We start from the raw sequence: 12,805 nt of genomic DNA, 5'->3' as shown, positions 1-12,805 counted from the left end.
GAGGAAAGCTTCCCAGTGGAGAGGAAGGGAGAGCGAGGAGGGGTGGAGTTGGGGGTGCTCAACTGCTCACGAGGTGGAAGCGGTGGTGACAAAGACTATCAGGAGACCCCACGTGGGGTTGGGGGTGGCAGAGATGGCCCCCTCCCAGGTGGGCACGTGCAGCTCCGGGAATTGGCAGCGGCGTCTATTTCAGAGTTTATGGTAAGAGGCTGGAGCCACACACGCTCCGCACCGCAGACAACACACCCCACCCTTTAAGGAAGTGGGGAGGAGAGCGGCAGGGGTGTGGTTAAGCCGGAGGAGGAGAAGGGGAAAACACAAACCTGTCAGCGCTCTTACTCAGCGGAGGCCTCCCGAGCCGCCGCGAGCCCCTTCGGAAGCGCCCCTTACCTGCCTAGCCCCCGCCGCACCTGGCCGAGCAGAGAAGAAGCCGCAGCCGCCGCCACTGGAGCCGGCGCTTCGCCCCGAGTGAGTCCCCTCCCGCGATCGATCGGCGCCGAGCGCCCAGCCAGAAGTTGGAGGCTGGACGAGGGAGAGGTGGGGGGCGACTCCCGGACCGCGGACCCAGAAGTGGGCGCCTCTGGGCTGGCTAGCCCTCGGCCAAGGGGAGAGGGAGTCTATTTGGGTAGTTAATTTGAAACTCAAGGGTGTTTTCTTTCCCCTCTTAGTTCTCTTATCGGGTTCAGACAGGGAAGGCCGGGATTATGATGAGAGGACTCAGAAGGGCCCCCTGCCTGCAAAGGTCAGATCAGAGAGCTTTCAGAATCCACCTTCCACTCCTGCCTTAGAGCCTTTGCCGGCGCCCCGCGCTGCACCCCCACCCCCTGCCCCTGCCCCCGAAGACAGCGCTCCCACCCCGGTCACGGGCCCATGAACACCCCGGGGCTCCCCGCTTTGGATTCTTGTTCCCCAACCTGACCACCTCACGAGGCATCTTCTGCATGTTGCACCCCCGACTGGAAGCGAGCAGGGCTCTGCAAGGGCGTAGAGGCAGGACTACTGTGTGTGTGTGTGTGTGTGTGTGTGTGTGTGTGTGTGTGTGTGTGTGTGAGTACTTGTGTGTCCTGGGGAACTAAAGTTAAGACCTGCTGCCGCCCTGGGTCTCTGTGAAACTACTTGGGAATGCCCCTAAAGAGTTAAGCTCCCTGCCTCCTTCTCCTGGCAGGCGGTGCGTGGGCAAAGCCTGGGGTGGGTGAGCAGGCAGCATATGGGTGCTGTTCTGAGCCCAGCAAGAACCCCACCAACTGCCCTAACCCTCAGCCATCTGACACTCTCTACTCCCTGCACCCCAAACTTGGTGCTCAATCCAGTTAGACTCCTCCAAGGGTCAGGAAAGGAAGGAACAGAATTTGGGACGCAGGGGACACTCACCAGGGGCACTCAGAAGCCAGAGCAGAGCTTCCCCTGACCTGTAGCTGGACATGAGCCCTCGGGGGCAGTTGGTGCCAAAGATGAGGGAAGGGGCAGGAGGAGGCCCCTCCCTCGAGGGCAAGGAATGCAGTTGTGGACCTAACCCCAGATTTCACAACTCCTCTGGGGGCGGGTGAGAGGAGGCAGAGATGAAAAAGTGAGTGAAGATGGACGGAGGGAGGGAAGTAGACACACCAAGAGACAAGCTCTGGCAGGACGCTGGGCTCTCATTCCTTCATTCTGTACACATTGGCTGACTTCCTACCCCAGGCCAGGTGCTCGCACTGGGCGTGAGGGACCCCAGTGTGCACCATCCGCACCTCCCAACCCCCGCAACCCACCAGCAGTGCTGTGGGGAGGAAAGCAGCAGGTGGTGACCGCTCAGTGCTGGGGACTGTGGGAGGAACCGGTCAGGGTGTCCAGGAAGTCTTCCTGGCAGAAGTGGCTCTAAGTGGAGACCTGAAGGATCAGTAGAATTAGTCTGGGAGGGAAAGAGGGGGATGAACAGCGCAGGGCACAGCAAGTGCTGAGACTGGAGGCCAGAAACAGCATGACGCACCCAGGAAACTGAAAGTAGCTCGGGGTGTTCAGTGCGTGGAGAGTGCAGGGGAGAAGTGACGCTGCAGAAGTGGGGAGAGAAGCTCCAGGAGGGTCTGCTTGGGCTGCCATGGCAACTCCTGTCACTCAGGCCCTAGAGCCAGCAGCCTCTGACTTGACTCAAGGGCGGGGCTTCCAGATTTAGCAAATGAAAACACAGAACACTTGGATTTGAATCTCAGATAAGCAACGGTGTATTTGTCAAGTAAGAGTATGTCCCGTGCACTCTTTGGGACATACTTGTACTAAAACATTATTCACTGTTGATCTGAAATTCAGGTGTGACAGGACGTCTTGTATTTTATCTGGCACCTGTCTTTCAGTACAGTGGTCCCCAATCTTTTTGGTACCAGGGACCCATTTCATGGAAGACAGTCTTTCCACGGACTGGAAGGTGGGGAGGGATGGTTTCAGGATGATTCATGCTCATTTGTTGTGCATTTTATTTCTATGACTTTTACATCTGTTCCACCTTGGATCCCCGGGCATTAGATCCCAGAGGCTGGAGACCACTGGTCTGGGAGAAAGCTGAGGATGCTACTGTGCTTGGAAGTGAGGGGTGGGTAGTGTGCAGGCACCAAGGGAACAGTCTCAGGACATATCATCTTGTAGCCAGTCCTCCTAGATTCCACTTTGGGGCTTGTCCACTAATTGACCATGTTGTCTCTTAAAAACAATTCCTTAGTCTTTGGAGCTGAATGGACCTGGTCAAATGCCAGCTTGGCCACCTGCCTGCTGTGAGACCCCCATAAACCACTTAGCTCTTCAGAGCCCCAGAACCTCTTCTCAGAAATGAGGACGAGAGTACCTGTTTGTCCAGGTTGTAGGCTGGCTCCCTGGTCATGTATGTAAATTACCCAGGGAATGCTGAAGAAAAAGTGGTAGATATTAATCTTTGTAACACTTTCCCGGAGGTGACCAAAGTAGCATCCTCAAAGGACTTGGGGCTCATTTATTTCTGTTTTTATTTATTGAGTGCTCAGAGGTACCATAGAGAAGGCAATGGCAACCCACTCCAGTGTCCTTGCCTGGAGAATCCCAGGGACGGGGGAGCCTGGGGGGCTGCCGTCTATGGGGTCGCACAGGGTCAGACACGACTGAGCAGCAGCAGCAGCAGAGGTACCAACGTCTTCCCAGGTGGCACAGTGGTAAAGAAGCCATCTGCCAATGCAGGAGATGTGGGTTCGATCCCTGGATCGAGAAGTTGCCCTGGAATAGGAAATGGCAACCCACTCCAGTATTCTTGCCTGGGAAATCCCATGGACAGAGCCTAGTGGGCTACAGGTCATGGGGTCATGTGGAGTTGAACACTACTGAGTGACTGAGCACAGAGGTCCCAGGGGAAATATGCGGTGGGGATCCCACTCCCAGGGAGAGAGTGGGTTAGCTCCTGAGAGGGAGAGCCTGGCTCATTTTTCAACTTTGCCTTTGACCTGCTGCCTAGATGCCCTGCTTCAAGGGAAGAGATAACCAGCTCTTCTATTGGAGGATACTGGGAGTGGAGAGCGGGCGAGGGGAGGGGAATGATTCAAAGAATTAACTGAAAGGAAATGTGAGTGAAGTAACAGGGAGAATCTAGGTAAACAGCTAGCACAGTGGCTGACAGAGACAAACGTGCCATAAAATTTGGCTGTCAATATTTGCATTTTTATATTTTTAAAGATTTATTTATTTGACTGTACTGGGTCTGCATCGCTGCGCCTGGACTTTCTCCAGCTGCCTCCAGCTGAGGCTATTCTTTGCTGCAGTGTTCAGGCTTAAACTCTAGGTGCATGGGCTTCAGTGGTTGTGGTGCACGGGCTTAGTTGCCCTGCTGCCTGTGGGATCTTCCCAGACTGGGGGTTGAACCTGTGTCCCCTGCACTGGCAGTCAACCACTAGACCACCAGGGAAGCCCAACACACCCGTTTTTATACTGAGTAACTTATTAGGAAAATAGAGCTCAGGGGTAGAAGAAGTAAGGATGCCTTGTTTTGACTTTTATGGGGGTGTTTGTAAGAGCAAATTAACTGGCATCCTGAAAGGGAACATGGAAGGAGCTAAGAATCTGTTAAGAGAAAGGGGAAATGGAAAGTGTGTTTCCTTATGAGAATCACTGGATTAAAAATGGCCCTTCTTTCCAGTGGCTGAATCTTCCCATCCTCCTGCCCAGTGATAAGCATTTTGTCCCAGCTCTTAGAGCACCATTTGCCAAACAGTATTCAGAGGAACTCTGTGCCATGAGATGGTTACAGGTGTTCCACTGGTGACACGTTCCACGGAGCCCACTCTCGGATAAACATGCATTTGTCCCACATGTTTGCATGATCTAGACCATGGTCAATTCCACAGAAAAGTCATCTGTATTGCTGAACTTACGTGGTAGTGGTGGTTTCGTCATTAAGGCATGTCCAACTCTTTCGACCCCATGGACTGCAGCCTGCCAGGTTCCTCTGTCCATAGGATTCTCCAGGCAGAGAATAGAATGGGTTACCATTTCCTTCTCCAGGGGATCTTCCTGACCCAGGAATCAACCCAGGTCTCCTGCATTGCAGACAGATTCTTTACCAACTGAGCTAAGAGGGAAGTCCCTAGATTTGACTATAGACCCCTTGTAGTGGGTTGTTGTTGTTCAGTAGCTAAGTTATGTCCAACTCTTTGTGACCCCATGGACTGCAGCAGGGCACTCTTCCCTGTCCTTCACCATCTCCCGGAGCTTGCTCAAACTCATGTTCACTGAGTCAATGATGCCATCCAGCTATCTCATCCTCCGTCACCCCCTTCTCTTGCCCTCAATCTTTTCCACCACCACTGAGTCAGCTCTTCGCATCAGGTGGCCCAAGTATTGGAGCTTCAGCTTCAGCATCACTGCTTCCTATGAATATTCAGGGTTGATTTCCTTTAGGATTGACTGGTTTGATCTCCTTCCAGTCCAAGGGAGCTCTCAAGAGTCTTCTCCAGCACCACAGTTCAAAAGCATCAATTCTTTGACACTCAGCCTTCTTCATGGTCCAACCCTCACATCCATATGTGTAGTGGGTTGGAGAGGGCACTATTACCTTCTCAAGGGAAACAGCCAACCCACACCTAGTGACTGTTGATGTGAGTGCAGTTCTTGGACCAAGCAGATCTTTCCATGGACATCATTCACCCCATACCTCTAGCCTGGACTCAGCAGTGTCTAGCTTATGGAAGATCTTCAGGTACTTGGCACCATGTGCCCTGTCCTAGCATCACTCGTGCCTCATGTACACAAACCCCGACACGTGTCAGCCTACAGCCTCCTACGACAGTTCCCACCCATTTCCCACGGTTCAGAGGACCCTGGAAAAGTATGTCTCTCAGCCCATAGGCCCTCTGGGGTGATGGAGGAGTTCCGTGTGTTCAGATACTATTAAGTACAATTGAGGTAGGGGAGGGGAAGGAGTGTATCTTGGGCGAACCCTGCATGGTAGGTCTCCCGACTCCTAGTTTTCTCCCTGCCCAGGATTCCTAGACTCGAGGACCATGTGGTCCCAGCCTCCCAGGTAAATGGAATAGATATGGATAATCCGAGGTGGCTGGAGTAGAGATGGACAATTGCCAAGATGTGCGGGCAGAAGGGGTGGTAATTAACACAAGTTCTTGCTGGCTCCTGATCTAGAGTTTCTCTTAGACTCTGGGCCCGTTCTAGAATAAAAGGGAAGGAGCAGGGAGATGGGTAATGGTCTCCAAAACACTAATGTGGTTGGTGGTTCTGTGGGCCAGTGCCCGGACTTGGTCAGCCAGCCCGGGTTCCAGCTTCAGCTCTGGGACTCATGGTATGACATTGGCTTGGCCAAGCCCTATCACCCTCTCTTCCTCATCTCTGAAACGGAGACTATGACAGGGCTTTCTGTGAGGGGATACCAGGAGTAATAGCCAAAATATTAACAGCCGCTAAGGCCTGGGCAGGAATCTAACAGAACCCAGCCCGTTGTGTCAGTGCTCATGGGTAACCTGGGGGGTGGACCAGGTAGGCAGTCAGGGCGCTGGGGGAGTGGACGTTCACTAACTTGGATGGACTGCTGTGCTGTGCTAAGTCACTTCAGTGGTGTCTGACTCTTTGTGACCCCATGGACTGTAGCCTGCCAGGCTCCTCTGCCCAAGGGATTTCCTAGGCAAGAATACTGGAGTGGGTTGCCATGCCCTCCTCCAGGGGATCTTCCCGACCCAGGGATCAAACTCATGTCTCTTATGTCTCCCCCATTCACAGGCAGGTTCTTTAGCACTGGTGCCACCTGGGAGGCCCTCCAGTTTGGATGGACTAGTCCAGTGTTTCCATCTCCCAGATGGACTTATGCTCCAGCTTCATCGCCTTGACTGTACATAAGACATTCAGTCCTTTATCAGGCACATGGTAGGCATCCAATAAGTGTCAGCTCTCCTTATCATTCTGTAGTCACACTTAGAGTTAATCTGAGCTGATGGGGAAGGAGCTTTTTTTTTTTCCCCTGGTGATAAGTCCTTCTTCTGAGGGGCAGAAGTCAGCTTCTCACATGGACTGTCTCACCAACATGCAATCACATATGAGGCAGAATTTGCGTCTTGCCTCCAACCCATACCCCCTACTCTTGCCCCCAATTCACTCTGTCAGCAGCCTGGCTGGGTCAGCTCTTTAGCCAACTGAGAGCCTTTCTACTCCCACGCATCAGACACTAGAGCCTGTATGGTCACTGAAGGTGCACAGAGGGCTCACAGGAGAAAATGGTGGCTTCAGCTTCCAGGGCGCTAGGCACCCAGCACAAAGCTCTGAGCTGTGTGAGGGGGTGGTGTTGGGGGGAGGGGTGCAGCTTTTTTAGTCACTCTGCTGTTTCCCAGGGTATAATTATTACTCATGATGATGGTTTGATTAAGAGAGCAGGCTGGAGACTGTGCTCCAATGTACTTTTTACCTAGACCCGAGGAGTGGGTTGATAGCGGTGCAAGATTTTGTCTCCAAGTGACCCTCTGGGTGGGCTGTGGGTGGGCTGCAGACCCCACCTAGCTCTGAACTTACCCAGCACTAAAGGCAGCCAGTTAGTGTGATTAGAACCGAGATCAGCCACCTCCAGTGCCTTGGAAGGGAACCTTCCTCTTTTTTTATCCTAGTGACCATCCACTAACATTTTCCTCCTCTTCTGTGTTCTTCCCTTTTGTGTCCTGAAATTCTCCCTCACAGGACCTGGCACCATCGCTGCCTAGACAAGAGTTCAAGGAATCCACTGGCCTGGTGTTGAGAGCTTGCTCCTGCGTTTAGTTCTTGTCTTGTGGACTATCTCCCTTTCAATAGAACAATTCTCCCAACAACTTGGAGGGCACTCTGTTTCATGCCCCTTTTTTGGGTTTAGTTCTTGTCTTGTGGACTATCTCCCTTTCAATAGAACAATTCTCCCAACAACTTGGAGGGCACTCTGTTTCATACCCCTTTTTTCTCTGACAGTCTTCCAGCTGGCTCGCTGACTCCCCAGCTGTTGCAATCCCCCTGGGACACATGCACGGTGACCCGTGCGGGGCCCAAGAGTGGGCTCTTGTCTGACACTTGGAAATGAGTTGTCTGAGGAGACACACATGCTGACAAAGCAAGAGACTTAATGGGGAAGGAGGTGCCCAGGCAGAGAGCAGCTGGGTAACAAAGACCCAGGAGAACTGCTCTGCCACGTGACTCACAGTCTCAGGTTTTATGGTGATGGGATTTGTTTCTAGGTTGTCTTTGGCCAATCATTCTGGCTCAGGGTCCTTCCTGGTGGCTCACAAGTTGCTCAGCGAAAAGGATTCTGGGAGGTGGTTGAACACGTGGCATCTCCTTTTGACTTTTCCCCAACTCTTCTGGTTGGGGGTGGCCTACTAGTTCAAGACAGGATCTCCTGTCGTAAAATAACACACACAAATGGTTGCTACGGCGCCTGGTCAGGGTGGGCAGTTTCAGTCAATGTGCCTCCCCTAACAGGCCCATCGGGAATTCTACCCTGAGTTCAGGTTTTGCTCTTCTGAGGGCATGGGTGCCATTTCCCACCAGTGAGAGAACAGTCCCTCCTCTGGTCCGTGCCATTTGGAGCATCACATCTTTTTCGAGTTTCTAAATTAATGTCAATCGTCCCTCCTCAACAACCTCCCCCCCGCAACTTCCTCTCTAGCCTTGAGTAGTCTCTTTGTTCTTCAGGAGCTTTGAGGGTGAGAACCCAGCTCCTCTCTCTTTGGCTCAGGTGTATGCTCTTCCCACCCTTAGCTCCTGCTCCAGCGGGTAACCAGAGATCTGACCCTCCAGCACCTTCGAAGATGCTCTTACCAGCATCGGCTTACCTGTGTTTGCTATGGCATAGACACCAGGTGCTGAAACACGGCCATGCCCATTGAGCCAGTTGTGACTGGCTGTCCCCAGCTGAACTTCTCGAGTCCCCAGCTCAGCACTGGCAGATTGTCAGCCTGGGTGAGTGGGAAAACGGTCAGGGGTCAGGAGACCTGGCTCTGGTTTAGATTCTTCCAGTAGCTGGCTGTGTGACTTCGGGCAAAGTAACTTCACTTTTCTCATTCAAAATGAAGAAATAGTACCGCAAGTTTGATAGGGTTGTTGAGCAAAACACCTAACTTGCGTGAAGTTGCCCCATAAGACACCCCAGGCATGATTCCTGGAAAGACGAAGAGTTTGGGTCAGAAAGACATGGGTTGAGTCTTTTTTTTCTTGTTATTTATTTATTTCTGGCTATGCTGGGTCTTCGCTGCTGTGTGGGGTTCACCTAGTTGAGGTGCGCAGGCTTCTAATTGCAGTGGCTTCTGTTGTTGCAGAGCAGGGGCTCTCGGGTGCCCTGGCTTCAGTGGCTGTGACTCCCAGGCTCTAGAGCGCAGGCTCAGTAGTTGTGGAGCATGGGCTTAGCTTCCCCGTGGCATGTGGAGTCTTCCCAGACCAGGGATCGAACCCATCCATATCTCCTGCATTGGCGGGCAGATTCCTATCCACTGGACCATGAGGGAATCCCCATGGGTTGGGTCTTCATCTGTCACTTTTTTCCCTAGATGACATCGCCAGTTATGTAACCTCTCAAAGCCTGAGTTTTCTCACTTGTGACTCATTCTTGGCATTTGTTCAGCATTTCTCCCCTCCTTCAGCCCCCTTGTCACTCACAGAGTATATTCTTTCCCCGAGTTTGAAGGATTGTATCTTTCCTCAAAGAGTTTACAGTCTTCTTAGGGACATAATGAAAGTGAAAGTGTTAGTCTCGCAGTTGTGTCTGACTCTTTGCCACCCTGTGGACTGTAGGCTCCTCTGTCGATGGGACTCTCCAGGCAAGTATACTGAGTGGGCAAGCCACTCCCTTCTCTAGGGGATATTCCTGGCCATAATACATAAAGATAAATAACTGTGAGACCAGACAGGGACTTTTGGTTCCATAAAGGAGGCACCAATAAAGTACAATGAGGCCAGAAAACAGAGAGAATTCTTCTGTCTTGGGAGTCTGGGAATGCTTCCTGGATGAGGTGGAATTTGAAAAAGCTCTCAAAAGATGTCCAGAGTATGACCCTGGAAACATGGGATGGTGGCTGTGGTCAAAGAGCATGAATAAGAGGGAGGCTGGAAGGCATGATTTGAATGACTCATTTTGGCTGGAGCCAAGAGTATCAAAGGGCAATTAAGATAAGGGTGGAGAATAAGATAAGGTTGGAACATGATGGCTGAGGGATTGGACATGATTCTGCAGGCTATTGGGAGCCACTGGACTTTGTTCTGAACGTGGGTAAAGGGTTAATGATCAGGTTTGGGCAGCAGTGTATAAAGTAGATCAGAAAGAAGAGAGCTTGACCTAGAAAGAGGGCATGGAGGAGTTTATTATAATAGCTCCTGCCTCAAGAGTCTGGATAAATTCTGTGATCTGGGATGATTTACAGGTCCTGGAGAGTGTCTGCTGGTTAGTCGGAGGCTTCTGTGTTCTCTGAATTGAAATTGGTCCTGACATGGATTTAAGAGATGTAGCATTTATGGGAGCATCAAACTGTTTAGGTTATATAAGTAACTCGTCATTCCCCTTAATCTTCTCCTTCCTCCACGTTCTTGGTTCACATGTAAGCCATTTCTCGTGGACCTCATCTTTGGTGGAGATGCACTGCCATCCTGTCTTGAGATCCTATAGCAAGCTTTGTAATGGCGGCCTTCCGGAGAGGCATACAGCTTTATCTACCACCTCCAACCCACCCTCATCACTTCAGACGACTCCTGGTTCCCTCCTCCTGCCTAACCTCCTCCCTTGCTTCAGCTCTCCACTTCCAAGAAACTGTAAAAGATGTCCACTTGAGTAACTCATCTTCAGTGCTGCAGGTTGAAAAACAAAACTTGCCGTTTTCTTACCCCAAAGCCTCGCCTTCTGGCTCCCCTCCTCTGCACAAAGTTACAGTTCTCCTGGGCGCGCAGTTGTAGTTCTCCTAGTCAGAAACTTTGGGTTATCTCCCCTTTCTCCTCTGCTCACATCTCGTGTGTGAAGTCACTCAGTCGTGTCTGACTCTTCGTGACCCTGTGGACTGTAGCCCGCCAGGCTCCTCTGTCCATGGGATTCTCCGGGCAAGAATACTGGAGTGGGTTGCCATTTCCTTCTCCAGGGGATCTTCCCAACCCAGGGATCGAACCCGGGTCTCCTGGCAGGCAGACACTTTATCCTCTGAGCCACCAGGGAAGCCTGCTCACATCTTACCCATCACTAATCCTGCAGATTCTTTCTTCGTGCCTCACATTCCTTCCTCCCCCTTCCCATGCCCCTACTCTAGTCTGAGCCATGTTACCTGATATCACCGGATGTTACCTCACTGCCTCTCCTTGCTTCTAGGTTCCTCAGAAGGGCTTGTGCCTCTAGGCAGATCTGGATCCCTTACATTTACTGTTTAATGCCCTCTGTAATCTCACCTCCATTTACCTTCTCTCCTAATTTCCCCATACTTTCCAAACTAAGCCCTTCACCCCAAATAGCCTGGTCTGCTTGCTGGTTCCCATCAAACCTATGCCCAAATCAAATCTCTGCCCAGATCCTCTTGGACTACCTGCCAGGACTGCCAGCCCCTTCACCCTTCTTCAATCAGACTCCTCCCCCAGGGCTCAGGCCAAGCCCCACCCACTCATCTATCCTTCTTCCAAACTCCCTCAAAATTCCAAGGGTTGGAGATTCCATCTTCCTCCTTTACACACTCATCTGTCTTGGCTCCCTGAGGCCAGATGCAATCTTTGTCCTTCTCTGTGCTGGGCTTCACAACAGCCGGTTGCAACAGAGAGAGGACTGCATTCTCCATGTCCAGCCACCATTCCCTACCCCCTCCTCCCAACCCCCTGAGGTCAGGATGCTTTCCTGGCCTCTCAGGGAATGTGCAGGTTTTCGAGAGCCCAGAGAGAGGGAGTGGGTGATTTAGAGTTTGATAATCCCTTTGTTGAGCTGCTCCTGTCTCTAATCCATTGGATCCTTGCTTTCTTTTCCCTCTCATCTTCCTGCTTATTTGAAATCATCCTAGCCAGGCTGAGTGACAGCAGAAAGTCAGGGAGCAGGAAAAAAGACCAGAAGCTCTGGTCAAGGGTGAAGTCACTTTGAGGATACAGGAGAAATTGCAAGGCACCGGTTGGCAAAGTGATTTGTTCAAAGGTACATACATGGTGGTAATGAGAATCTCACTTAAGATTCAGGCTTTGGATGCTGGAAAAAGAGTCTCTCCTCCACTGAAAGCCTGAGTGATAAGGAGATCCTGAGTGATGAGAGCCACAGTTTTTAGCCACTTGGACTTCCACCTTTCTGTGCACAGGCCTGGGGCTTGTCGTGGTGGCTGCAACAGAGCTGTACAGAGGGTGGTTCTCCATGGTCCCGAGTGGCCTCTGGACCTCCTCCCTCCTTCTCTACCTGACTCTCTGTCTAGAAAAACTCTTCCTGCACCTGTTTGCTAAACGCTTAGTGGCCAGCCTGAGTTCACTCCTGGGGAGAGGCGTGGGGACAGAGAGAGCGCTGCCTGGAAAGCAGACCCAGGAAGTGGCTGCTCAGTCACCTCGCTGTCACTTGACCTTGGGTGAGTCACTTGGGTGGGCTGATTCAAGCCTCCGAGTTTTTATTTGTACTTAAAATAAGGGGGCTTGGGAGTCGTTAACCAGAGGATATCTTCTTCAACATGGATCTTAGGGGAAAGCCCAGTGTGTAAACCACGTCACAGTAGAGCTTCCCAAAGTTCAAGCAGGGAGGGCAGGTCCCTCCATGCATCTCGAGGGGCCCAGATCGTCTGGGATCCTCTCCAGGCCTCCAGTTCCTGAGGTCCTCATTGTTTATGTGTCTAAACACACAGACAGTGGACAGCAGGTCTAGATTCAGGTGCATTCAGTGAAGAAGGAACTCAAAGTAAGGAATGCAGGCTGGGGCATGGCGTGTGTACCGCAGGAGCTGAGGGCGGATTGCATACATGAACACCCTTGGAGAAGATGCGTAATTTCCGCCTCTGAGGAAATGCACAGGTTTATGAGAAGAAAGTCCAAAGCTTTCATCTAAGCTCCAAGGAACCTATGGCACCCCTCCACCAAATATTAAGAACAACCCACAAGGTTTTGTCATCAATTTTATAGATTTTTAAAGGAATGATCTCCAACTTAAGCTCTGTTTTAATTCAAGTGAACTAGGCTGTAAGCTCTGTGGAGGTCAGAACACAAGTCTCAGCGTTTGCACTGAGAGTGAGATGGACAGGTGGTGTTTGATACACAGTTGGCATTTGATACATGCATGTTTCATGCCTGGGCACATGTGTCTCCTGATAAGGAGGGTTGCACAGCTAATGTAAATATGTAGACATTTCAAAATGGGCTTCCCAAGTGTCTC

At 51.5% G+C, this 12,805-nt stretch overlaps 1 protein-coding gene across 8 annotated transcripts in view; it reads left to right on the top strand.

Annotated features, from left to right (window-relative positions):
• Positions 1 to 317: 317 nt before the first annotated feature.
• The window catches only part of PTK2B (protein tyrosine kinase 2 beta), a 138,062-nt gene continuing 125,574 nt past the window's right edge, over positions 318 to 12,805 (top strand). For all 8 annotated transcript variants that reach the window (XM_042243113.1, XM_027964310.2, XM_027964309.2 and 5 more), the window contains exon 1: positions 318 to 468. The gene's annotated coding sequence lies outside the window, so the exon portion shown is untranslated. The remainder of the gene's footprint in view (positions 469 to 12,805) is intronic.

This window comes from Ovis aries, chromosome 2, assembly GCF_016772045.2.
Source record: "Ovis aries strain OAR_USU_Benz2616 breed Rambouillet chromosome 2, ARS-UI_Ramb_v3.0, whole genome shotgun sequence".
NCBI lineage: Eukaryota > Metazoa > Chordata > Mammalia > Artiodactyla > Bovidae > Ovis > Ovis aries.
The sequence above is the reverse complement of the archived record's forward strand: the minus strand, read 5'-3'. Positions and strand labels throughout refer to the sequence as shown.